The 12,932-nt window shown below is 42.1% G+C and overlaps 1 protein-coding gene and 1 long non-coding RNA gene across 6 annotated transcripts in view; one reads left to right on the top strand and one right to left on the bottom strand.

Annotated features, from left to right (window-relative positions):
* MPP7 (MAGUK p55 scaffold protein 7) overlaps window positions 1–6,394 on the bottom strand; it is a 155,633-nt gene extending 149,239 nt beyond the window's left edge. For 3 of the 4 annotated variants that reach the window (XR_008464750.1, XM_054190547.1, XM_054190552.1), the window contains exons 1-2: window positions 6,281–6,394; window positions 1,696–1,771 (exon numbers count right to left, since the gene is read on the bottom strand). The gene's annotated coding sequence lies outside the window, so the exon portion shown is untranslated. The remainder of the gene's footprint in view (window positions 1–1,695; window positions 1,772–6,280) is intronic. The other variant, XM_054190549.1, reaches the window with a different exon arrangement.
* Window positions 6,395–6,606: 212 nt separating this feature from the next.
* On the top strand, window positions 6,607–9,854 carry LOC128905555 (uncharacterized). 2 transcript variants are annotated; one of them, XR_008464903.1, is made up of 3 exons: window positions 6,607–6,678; window positions 7,753–7,830; window positions 8,294–9,854. It is a non-coding gene; the product is annotated as an uncharacterized LOC128905555 (long non-coding RNA). The 2 variants fall into 2 exon arrangements; XR_008464902.1 differs by having other exon boundaries at window positions 6,616–6,674.
* The last annotated feature ends 3,078 nt before the right edge of the window (window positions 9,855–12,932 follow it).

A 12,932-nucleotide genomic window follows, 5' to 3' on the forward strand; every position in this document is an offset into this window, starting at 1 on the left:
TCATATTTCAAACGCACGACAAGCTTTCGAAGCAGGGAGCCACGCACTGCAGCTCAGTGGGGGCAGTTTCAAACCTGCTAGGCTATAGTACTTGCAGTGTCTTCTCAATACCAAGACAGAATTTCTAGCACGTCTAATTTTGACATTATTAAAGTAATAGATTTGGACCTTTGGAGTAATTACCAATCTTTGAAGAAGAAACCTGCAACAGCTGGATGTTCCTTTCCCCATAGAAAATTAAATGCTAGAACTTAAGTTGGCGGGACTGAAGTTACAGGTTAGCTATATAGGTACAGGAGCTCACATAGATTACTGAATCAGTTAAGCTTGGAGATTAGGCAGCAAAAGGCTCCGTTCAGGTTCTCTAGGATGTACGGTTGGCAAGAGAGCGGAAGCAGAGCCAGGACAGGCTGTGCCCCGGGCAGGCAGCTAACAAAAGGGCTGCTGTTTGTCCTGGTGGGAGCAGCAGTAACTTGCCTTGGGCTGGTGGCAGGGAGAGCACTAGGGGAGGAGCAAGGACTTTCAGATACGGCCTACAGAGTAGGGATTTCATACCCTCATTAGAGTTTAGCCTCTATTCATCTTAACAAGGGAGGAAGGTGCTCGTTCAGAAGCTGGGTTTAGTCACTTCTCCAGCACTGCTAGTATCAACATGATGCAGTTTCAGCATTCCCCCTTCCACACACACGTTCCACTTACAGTGCAATCCTAACACAAAAGGTAACTGTGTTCACAGCTTCACAAATGACCCAGATTACAATGACATAATTAACTGCTCATGAACAGCTATTCACTGAAAACCTCTATCACAGTATCTGTTAAGCCATGGAAAACCTTCATTACTGTATCTGTCAAACCCCTGAGAAGAAATTTAAGACTGTTTCTTTAGATCAGTTCTCTTTTTGCAACTCTTCTGGACTGTGATAAAAAAAGCAAGGCCTTCTATCAGCTGAACTTGGAACGTGTTTTCTAAAAACACACAAAAAAACCTTCTCCATCTACCAGTTGCAGCTTCTGATTTGGCCACAGGTACCATGTGAAATAATTACATTCCACTCTCTTTTATTATAATTGCAATGTCAAGTCCATTTCTTTAGATAGCATTCATGGCATATTGTCTGTGAAACAGCAGCTCTGCATTTCATATCTGAAACTACATTGTTCCTTTTGGAACAGCTTCATTTGCTAAAGTCCACCAAATACATTATGAATTCATTAAGGATTTTCTATGCTCTATATATAAATGGATGTGCGTGTTTCCAAGTTCTGAGACATAATTAGTAGCTCTGAAGCAGTTTTACTCTAGTCTTAAACTTGTTATACAATTTTTTGTGCAATGTATTTTGTTGACAGTCATCATTAATGGTTGGCTGTATTAGCAATATACCTTCCTATTTTTTTTTCAAAACTTATACCATCATATATAATGAAACAACATAAGAAAATTTAGTCATTTTTGACTCAAAAAACAGAGTGTGTCTTTACAAGACAATAAAGCAACACACAATTAAAAATACTTAGACCACAAATTGGTACAATGGTGTTTCACAGCTTTATTAATACTAAGCATGATATAAAATTACTCTTGGTCTCTCATACTAATCCACACATTGTTCAGAACCATAGAAAACAAGCAACAGCCTAGTCCAGTATCAGAAAATGGTGGGCAAAAGAGGAATCACAAGGTAATCCTACCTGGATGAGCATCTGTACTTCAGCAGTGACTTAAGATACGCATTTTCCAAACTGTGGAGCTGAGAATCTATGAAGCCTGAAGGAAAAAGGAAAGGCTAATAGTAATATGACATTGGTTCTTGTCAGTGTCGGAAATATTACATATTTTTGTGGTTTTGTTCTAAATGTTAGCAGCATAAGTTTAAAGTAGTTAACCTCCCAACTACTGTTCCTCTATGACACACTGCAGAAATAAGACAAGTCAGAAGAGACTTATTTAAGCTGGGGGAAGAGAAGTTTTCAACATGCAAATTTGGTCTGCCTCCATACCCGTCCTAGACAAATTGGTCTTAAAGTGATAATTCAGCAAAATAATGATTTTAAAATGGGTACAGCTAAGCTGTATCTAACATATAAATATCCATAAGACTTCACAGATGTATAATCATGTTTTATACGTGAACTATATCGTAAGTTCTGGTACAAAATTCTAGGTGTAAGCCTTCTCCCATTGCACTTAATGGGCCCATATTGAAAACCCTCTAAGCACTTGTGACTTCATGCTTGTAGTAAAGATGCTCGTGTCTTTGCCGCATGATAGCTAATCACTCTGCTTTGGAAAATCAGCAATAACCTTGAAACCATTACTAGCTGTGCACACTGACATTCAGCAAATGTCTTTTTCAACACTCCACCTGGCATTATGCACTGCCTACTCCTCACACAAACTGAAAACACCTGATGTCTCTTCTTGGCAATGAGCTGCAGAGCAGAGATGGAGCAGCAGACCACAGAATACACGTTGGAAACAGAACCACCACCCTGTTACACTTATGGCAAGAACCTAACAGTCAAAACAGGGTGGAAAACATCAAGATGAGTCTATTCTTGCCATGTTCATATGTCACCATCTCTTCTGCACACTGCAAACTACAACGTTCACATCTCACAGCTCTATAGTACAGTTTGTAGTTATAGCTTATTTGTTCAATGATTGTCTTTAAATACTGATGTCACTGAGGATGTAAACAATTAATTAATTTCAGGAGCTTCTGGTTGCAGTCTTATTACATCACTGACTATACTGCACATGGTTTGAGAACTAAGAAAGCTTGAATTTTTGTTCTTTAAACTAGCAAACAACTGCCAAGGTTGATTTTTTTCTTCTATTAAAATATTATTTTTTAAAAATATGACATAAAGGGGGTACGGTCTAGGCTGGATTTTAACCTGATCTGTTATTTCATATAATGGCAATGATAGGCTCATATTAGCCTTCACAGCTGAATGGAAAAGCGACAAAAGATGTTGGCCACAGTTACAAGATGTGATCCCAACAGATTAAATATACTGAAACCCTTTTACATTAGCAGCTTTTCTGCAGAGCTAACAACTCAGTGATAAGGGTAATTCTACCCATGATTCATAATGTAGATCAGGACAAAACCTGGAGTCCTAGAAACTAGTCTGCTTAATGCTATTGCTTAAGAACACATGGAATTTGTTAGTCTTCCATAGTGTGGGGAAAATTCAAGTTGTGCTCTTTGGCAGCCAAGCATAACGAACATAGATATTCAAGAACACCAAAGAAAAGTTTTGTGCATCTTCAGACATGTGCTATTTTTGCTTTCTGCTGTTTTTTCCCTAAATGCAAGGCTGCTAGCTGAAATAAACAGCATGTCACTGTATCTGTATCATTTATCACTGTCTTGGGAAACTTGCATGTCAAAGAACTTTACTGAATACCTCATGGTAACGCTCAAAATTATTCAGTAAAATATGTAGAGCTGTTCTCAGATCTTCCATACATGACATGGGACAGAGTTAGTCCCATGAACTGTCAAGGGATGTTAACGATACTGCAAAAGTTATTGAAGTGTATTAAATAATGCTTGTTCCCCATCTCTCTACTTCTGTAATACAGGGCAAGGCACTGTATTAGACAAGTACAATATCACTTGTGATGTAAACACCACGATCCCCTAAAAGCAGGTATAAATGAATTCTGTTATATTTTTATATTTCTAAGACTGAAATTACGAAGGGACAAGTTAATACACTGCATCTTTTCCTTAATGAACAAGAAACGGTAGCAAGTGGGATGAAGACTTTTCAGGAGATGGGGTCAGGAAGTGTATAAACACCACAGGCTGGGATTGAACTCCATTAGCACAACTATGTGGGAAGCTTTCATGACTCCTACACATAATTCACGTAGTTCAAGGTGAAACTTGCTTAATTCACTGCAACATCTTTCCAAAAGATACTCTAGAAGACAATTCATGGATACACTGCTAGCAGCAAGACCGGATTTTTTTCCTGCTTTTACTTATTATCATAGCAAGTTCTACAGTAAACCTTAACACAGAGGAACCAGTTTAGAGGGAAGATGCTACTGAACTACTTTTTATAGATCCCTTCTGCTCCCTTCCATATGCTAGAGATAAATGAAAGGCTCACAGGTGCTCAGGTGCTTGCCACATAAAAAGGAGAGATTCAGCACAGGAAAGCAGAACTAAGGCTGCTGTTTCAGTGAAAGGTAGTGTTGCAACATCTTAAGAACAGATGGGAGTTACAGCAGATTCCAACAACAACGTCTTCGTGAGAAGCACAGTACTCCCACAAGGCACTCAGGAAAGGACTGGAAGTCACCACTTAGAAAACATACTTGTGACTGTTTCCTATCAGGAGTTGGGATGTCCTATAAATGTTAACAAAAGTACAAATAAGCATCCAAAGTAACAGTACATTCATTAGCCTGCTTTCTCTGCACCTGGTATTGACTTTTATACCACACTCTTAGAAACTTACAGCTCTGACACCTGCCTAATTTAAAATTTAAATTCGAAATTGTATGCCACTACACAGAAAACATTTTATTATGAACCCAAAAATGCCATACTAGCTCAGGTTCAAGGTCCATCTAACACGGTATCCTGTCTCTAATAAGGACTGCTAGTGGATGCCTAAAGAAAAGAACAAGAACAGAGTAAACACACAGCAACCCTTTCTTGATGTACTCTGCCAGCTGACAGCACTCTGCAGCTCTGGGACTTCCTCTGTCTCCTTTTAAATGTACACGTGTAAATATAAACACATTCACATTAAAGTCCAAAGCCATTCCTCTGAAATCATTTAAATAAACTTTTCACTGTTTAGGTTACTGCTTTACTCCTTTTCATTCTGATGAATAAACAGGCACAATTGAAGCTGATGAGTCTCATTCATTCATTCCCTAGCTCTATCAGATTAAATCCCAAAACCTAAATTAACTGTTGCTTTAAAACAGCTTTTAGAAGCTACATGCAATCACCCATTCTGAATAAAAATTAAAAAAAAACTTACTCAATCCAAAGCAGTGACATCTAGCAAAATCCTAATGTTAATTCTGAGATTAGAGATTTGATCATCCACATCAATTAGAGATGAACTTAAAATAAGAACTCTGAACATCATCCAAAAAATAACCGTAAAAACCAAATGCTGAATTCAAGTACTGAGGATTGCCGTGAGGTCTAAAGATGCTGGTCACCACTGTCCAGACTATTCAGTCTTCTTCATAAGGAAGAACTACAAAAACCACTGAAAGCTATTGCCTCTGAAGTTGTTCTACAGTTTATTTAGAGGGAAGGAAAGGCAAAGATGTGCTGAGCTATTTATGAAAGCAAATCAATTCAAAGAAAAAGCTCTGGAAATGCAAAAAGACTTTATTTTATAAATACAGATTAAATAAAACAAAGATAGGAATTCAGAGGTGAAAACATAAAAGCAGCATGCAAAGGCATCTACTGCTTTTCTGAGCTCTTACATCAAATATCATCATTTACACTCTTCACGTGCAACATGACAAATTAATAACGCTATGTCTTGCTCAACACAGATTAAACGCAGGCATTAACAAAACCAGTAAGGCACTGTTTTCACAGTTGAATTAAGCTATTCTCAGCCAATTCATAAAAATACCTCACGGTACCGATAACCTATAAATTAAAGTTTAATCGGTCTCCTGAGCCCAGCTGCGCAGCCTGATGCCACTTAATGGTTCGGTCACATCCATTACTCGCTGTAGACGAGCTCTCTCCTCAACTCCCCGCGACAACCCGGCGGCTTTTCAAAGCCAAGCACTAGCCGCGATTAAACCCACCTCCCCCCACGCCCTCCCGCCCCCCGGCCGGATTTCACGGCGGGCAGCTCCCGCTCCGGGCCTGCGTCCCGCGGACTCGGACCCCCGCTCACGCTACAAGCGGCGGCGGGAGTCGCCTCAGCCCGCGGGGCTGCCCCGCTCGGGCAGGGGGCACGGCCCCGCGGGGCTCCCCCACCGCCCGGGCGCCTCGCACACGGCCGGGGGGGCTCGGCCGGGCGGGGGCCATCTTGGAACTGGCGCCCCGGGCAGGGGGTGCGGACACCCCCCCACACACACACACCCCAGCCCGGCGCCTGCCGCGTCCCCTCACACACCCCAGCCGAACCCTCCCCGGTCCCGCCGGCACGGCACAACCCAACCCCTCCGAGCCCCCCGTCCCGACACCGGTACCGGGGGAACGCGGGGCCACCCCCTCCCGCCACCTCACAGACCCCCGCCCCGAGGATGGGCCGCGGCTCCTACCTGCGGCCGAGCCTCCCGGTGGCGGCGGACGCGCCCCAACCTCCCTCTACGCGCTGAGTCGCGCTCCCCGGCTCCCCATCGCCGCCGCCGCGCTGGGCCGGGCCGGGCGCGCCGGGCCCCTCCCACCAGGGCGGGGCTCGCGCGGAGCCCAGCGGCCGCTCGCCAGCCCCGACCCCCTCCATCCCGTACACACAGACGCACGCCAAGGCCAGGCTCGCGCCCGATTGGCTGGGGGAGGGAGGACCGCGCGAAGCCGAGCGCCCATTGGCCGCGGGGGAAGGCGGCGGCCCGCCCCGCGGCGGTCGCGTGACGGCAGGCCGGTGGCGGGGGGCGCGGCGGGAACGGGCGGCGGCCGGTGTGGCGGGTCCGTGACAGTGGCGGTGCCGGGGCCCCTGTGGGTTCGTCCTTCTGGTCCTGCCTTCCCCGCTCGGGGTTGGGGAGTTGCGGCAGCGCGGCAGAAACCGGGGCGGGGGAAATCCGTGGGGGGCGCGACAGCGAAGCGGAGGGGGAGGAGGGCGGCCGGCTGCCTCTGGGGTAACTGGCCGCGCGGCGCGGGGAGTGTCCCGCAGTGTGGGCCCTCCCTGGTCGGAGGCCTCCTGGTGCGGCTCCTGGGTGGCCTGGGGACAGCAGGAGCCTCCACAGGTGGTGTGACCGGTGTTTGGGTTTGGCCTCCTGCCTTAGAGAGCGCCGAAGGCACCCGCAGAAGATAAATTGGTGAATTTTGTGGAGCGTGTGCTCAGGGGGGAGGCAGGGCGGAGGAGCAGGAGGGGTAAGGAGATGGTCTGGGTAGCTGTCAAGGGCAGCGGTGGCTTCAGCAGAAGCACTGGCTGCAGCCCTGTCTGTGCGGGAAAGGACGAGTCTTTATTCATTCAATGAATCTATTCTTAGTGGGTTTATTTTTCATATAATAAAATACGCCAAGGATTCTTCCAGTCTTTATACACAGGTGTTCTAAATACCTGTGTTTGCAACAGCAGTGCTGTCCAATGTCTGCAAAACTTGGCATTTAGTGCACTGGACAGCCACCTTGCAGAAGTGCATCCCTAGCCTACGCCAGGCTGTGTTGATATTAGTTCTTGGCTAATCTCAAAGTATGTGATTACAGGTGGGTTTGGACATCTTTAATTCTCCTGGGACTTTTCTGCACTGTCTTCAAGTAGCATTTCGAGTGAGGTGTTTAATTGTGACAAAAATTCATTGAGATACAGAAACTGTGGAAGAAGACTATTAGTTTCTTACCATTTCCTCTCATTTCTTGGGGCAGCTCTTTTATTAGTAGACACATATAGTTGTGTAGTGTATAATGCAACTAATCTCATTCAACCTCCTCTGACATTTGTTCCTGTTCCGTTTAAAATTACGGGGGTTTTGGCACACTACAGGATTACATGATTTAATTATGATGTCAATCATTTTTGGTTTAGATCAGCAAATCATTAACAATTACTTCCTTCTTATCCATATCTTCAAAGACTTGGGACGCGATCCTTCCTTTTGTGATCCATCAGCAGCTGAAGCATTCCTGAAAGGAAACCGGTTGAACATATGTGGTTAGTTTTGAAATAAATTATTCTCAAAGACAGTAGACTAATTACAATGCCTAGAGGTACTAGACACCTCAAAATGTAGCCCAGTTTCTGGGTCAATACATATTTTTTGTGTTTTTTGAGATTGTATTTTAAATATTCATCTCGCTTTCCTTTTGCATAAATATTTCACAAGATTAAACAAATGCCAGCTAATAATTTCCTTCTTGTTATGCTGAGTACCACCCAAGTACTTTTTCATATCTTAAGACTTAACCTCATTTGGAAAATTAATTAAAAAAAACAGTTCTGATACTTTATATGCAAACCTTTCGTTGAGGCCAGGCTGCTGTAGGAGAAACTTAGTTTCCCCAGTATGAAAGTGCTGACAGACACTAAGCAACAAAACTCCAAAACAAGGCTTCTGGCCAGAAAGATGAATTGCCATTGTACCCATCCAAGTATTACCCTTCTTTTCCTATTGTAGGGTTTGGCAAGAGTGAGTTGAGCCCTCCATCGTTTTCAGAAAAGGCGTATTCTCCACAAACCCAAAACAAAGCAACTCCTGTAATCTGAACACTCCCATGTGATAGCAAGTGACATGAAACTAAGGAGAGAATGAGGAGCTTTCTACAGGTCAGTGCTTTTTCCAAACCCAAGGGAGACAACCACATCCAGATGACTTTTTCCAGCATGACTTTAGTTAAGAACTAAGCATCCCAATGCCATTAAATCAGTTTGAGTCTGAAAGTCTGAGCGCCAGACTAGCAAAAGATAGCTAGGGAGTTAAATTTAGGCAGGTTAGATGCCCTTCTCCCTTTAATTTCCTCCCAGGGGTTTCTCTGGTGGAAAACGACAGGAAGAAACAAGACATTGAAGAAGCTGTTGTGACACACAAGTCCCCAAAACACTTTAGACATGACTGATATGGCTGGGGGATTTTCTTCTGTTTTGCTGACATGGTTGGAAATCTGCAAAAGCAGCATCTTACATCTCTCTCAGGGGAATGCAGCAGTAGAAAGACATCTCAGATGGTACCACATCTGCAGATCACTGTAGACCCACAGAATCTTCCTCTAAGATCCTCTAAAGATCTTGCCGATCACAAGGTGTTGGCACCTCTCTCTTCAGTTGCTAAGTTGTTGTTACAAGGCAGCTAAAACATATTAAATACTTTCCTAAAATTATTTTTCCATGCAGGCAGTTGCTGTGTCTGGCACAAAGATGTTATATGATCATTAATGGGAAGTGATACTGAGCCAGTTTCTCTTCAAAATATGGCCAGCTGTATTTGAGAACTCCTGCTTTAAATATGTTTGGTTGTGTGTGTGTGCACAGACTAGTTTGGTGTTCTTCACCTCCTGACACTGGCACTTTTGCTGTGCATAGCTGAGATTCTTGCATAATTTAACAGAACCATCTCAGGTGTCTCCCACTCTATTCAGAGCATTTGAGCTGTGTTCTCTGGATTTTGGTATACAGCTTGGATCACATTACATTTACAGAAGAGTTTACCAGACTTGCTTATTTAGAAAATTTCCTAGAGAACAGGGTTTTGGGTTTTTTCAAACATATACTTGAATGGCTCCCGAAATATTTATGACAGCTGTCTCCAGTCAGGTTTTTTATTTCCTTGATTTTAGTCTGATATGAGTATAATCAATTCATTTTTCTGTCTCAAATTCCAGCATTGTTGGTGCAAATGAAATAAATATTCATAGACTTTTTTTTTTTTTCTTGTGCATTGTAAATGCTTGCTGGGTTTTTTTCGTGTTACTGTTTCATCTTCATAGTTTTCCAGCAGACAGGCTTGTGGCTAGCAGGAAGGACTGGCTGAATGGAACTGGAACCAGCGAAAAATCTGTTTCAGTGATTGCAAACTGAGGATACTGGAAAATATAACGTTTCAGTCATTGCAAACTGAGGATACTGGAAAATATGTAAGAATAGATTCATTTATTAAAAGCATATTTATTTTGTTTTCTCACTTTTTCCTATTATATTTTGCAAAACCTGAAATTTGTTGTTCAGCAAAACTCTGAAGTATATCTAGGTACAATAAATGAATTATGCAAATCATTTTATTGAAAGAAAATGTACTCTCATATGTACACGCTATTTGCCTGGTCTTCCTATTACAGATGCAACCTGTAGTAAAATCCTAGTTTGTTAAAGCAAAGGAGTGCTCCAGAGACTCTAGATTTTGAGTGATACGTAGAAATCTATCATGTTTGTGTAGGGCACATGGAGCTTGAAGACATTAATATGAATAAATACTAAAATATGTTAAACATTAGTTTTTGTTGGTTTAGGTTGTTTTCCTGAGGAAACAGGGCTTACGATATTCTGATGTTCATGAGCAATCTGTCTGTGAGTCCCCCTTAGCAATTTCTGAATTTTTCTAGCTGCACTTCAGGTAATTTTAACTCTCTTCTTTCATTGTGTTTACAAAAATCTCAAAATACATCAGTTTTTTTCCCTTCAACTTGTAACCTTTTGCTGTCTATAGAGTTCTCAGTATTTTTCTGTGAGATGACCTTTACAATTTTCTGGTATATGAGAATTTCTCCTCAGGATCCAGCTATCATAAAGGTACATACATGATGTAGACAGACATCTAGACATCTTCAGGTCTGACCTTTTTATTCTTCTGCATGCTCTATGAGCTTGCCATCACTGTTTTTGCTGTGCATAAACTATTTTGAATATTCATACAGTTTTGATAAATAACCAAGCTCAGTTTTGTCCCTTCACCAAATATCTTGTGTTCTTCTTGCTCAGTCTTACAGTTTTCCGTACTGCAAGCTCTGTTGATATCCCTTCTGCCATTCATACCACCAACTTCTCACTTAAAAAGTAGAAACTAAATAAAGTTGATGGAGCAATTTGTCTCATAACAATTTACCTGTTCGATTGATATTTCAAATTCTGTTTTACTTTGAATTTTTTCCCGGATGTCTTCCTCATGGTCTTGCTACCAAACTGTATCAGATGAGCTGTTCTGTAGTTTTGATGCTTTTTTGTCCAATTTCATGCTGATACATATATGTAAATCGTCAGGCTATAGTCCAGTTTGATGAACTTTACAATACATCCATTGATGCTAGTCCATCCAACTTGAGAAGCTCTGTTGGAGCCTTCTCTGACTTGGAGTCTTTCCTTTCTGAATAGTTAATTATATTAATTATGAATGCTATTTCAGATTTTAATGGTGGCAGTTCTCCAATCCATGTAATTCAGTAGTTTTTCATACAGCTCCTCAGTGTATAATCAATGTCTGACCATCCTTTGTTTTTCTTACTCGAATCTCACATTTTAATGATTTATTCATTCTGGTTTGCAGTTAAAACACTTCCCTTGCTGACATGCAGAAATCAAACATCTCAGAGTTTTGCTGCCACCTCCTGATCCTTGGAACGCCTCCTGATATCTCATTTAATCATGTTGAATGGTTTGGATTTGCTTAACTAAGCCACCTACCACCACCAAACTGCACTGAACCAAAAGCAGACATGTCCTTCATACTTTTTAATATTCATACTATGTTTTGATATCGTGGTCGGAGAGGAGAAAAACACATACAGTTGAAACTAAGAACAAAAAAATGAGTGTTTGCGATACTTCTAAACAAAGGTGTACTTATGATATAAATGCTGATATTGAAGTTTCTTATAAAACAACTTCTGGATTTCTGGAGGAGTTGTGAAAGAATTAAAAACATAACGAATGCAACGTTTAGGATGTATCATCCCAAATTAGGCTTTCCCTTTCTTTTGCTGAACTCCTGAGAGGGTGAACTGTTTGCATCATGAAATGGTTAAAATGTCACTGCTTTCTTTATCTTTCCTGGCTGTTACAGAAAACTACTATTATTAACGAATTTGGATGTAGCTGCAGGCCAAGAATGTGCTATTTCGTGAGGCTGATCCTGCACGTGCATTTCAGTCTTCCTTACAGACTAAGGAGAACTTTGATGCTCAGAGATCAAAGTCAGAAGCTACGGAGTGTGATCCACCAGTCACACATGTGTTTTTGAATGGCAGACTGAAGGATGAAGAAGAACAGAATTTGGTTGGATAAGCAGCTATCATTTAACTTTAATTTGCTATCTGATTTCTCTACATTTTGTCCACTAAACCCTGTCTAATTCCCTCTTGCAGCCGGGAGTCACAGTGCAGAACACTTGTGCAAACCAGAGCTAAAGCAATGAGCACAATGCGCTGCTCCTTTCCCTTTGGGCAGTGCATGGCTATAGAATGGAAAACAGATTCCCCTTTGGCATTATCTTAAGTTATCATCATGGAGAGTTGATAGTACTGAGTGTAACCTTTAGGGAATGCATTAGAAAAGAGGCAACTGCTCAGGTACAGACATGAAACCAAGATTAACAGGAAATATACAGCTATAATCTCACAAAAGCACATCATCTAATAAAGAAGAGGGAGCCAGATGTATTTTTTCACAAACTGGCATACACTTGTGGCATGTTCTGAGTTTAAAACTTCTCTAATAAATCAGTGATATTATGTTAACAGGAAAATGGGGTAACTGATGCTGAATACCTCCAGCAAACAGTCTGTTCCAGAGGACAGAAGTTGGGAGCTAACCTGGCCCTCCCAATTCACAAATGTTGCTATGTACATGGCTGCAAATTAGGGAATATCAGAACTGGGGAGATGGTAGTCCAGAACAGGCAAAAGATATCAGCCCTGTGAATGTCTCCCTGATTAAACAATGTTACAGCAGCCATAATGGCTGAGATGCACCACCAGCACTTGTGGATCTTTCTCGGCTGAAAAATGAGCACCTATTACTGATGAGATGCTTATCAGTCCAGCTGTTATCAGTTATTATTAAGCATACTCATTCTCTATCAAACTGTTAAACTAATGTTTACTAGGGTTGCCTGACAAAAACTGAGCACCATGTACTCCTCCAGATATCAGGAAAGACACCAGAAATTAATCTAAATTTTCCTTCAAAAACTAGCAAGACCCACACCTTCCTCCTACACCTAGCAAGGCGTGGTCAAGCCTACCCTTAAAATCAGGATCGCACCCAGCTATGTTGCACTTAGTCAGTACCAAAAGACCACAACAGCACAAGCTTTAGAGCTTCCTGATACG

This window comes from Rissa tridactyla, chromosome 2, assembly GCF_028500815.1.
Source record: "Rissa tridactyla isolate bRisTri1 chromosome 2, bRisTri1.patW.cur.20221130, whole genome shotgun sequence".
NCBI lineage: Eukaryota > Metazoa > Chordata > Aves > Charadriiformes > Laridae > Rissa > Rissa tridactyla.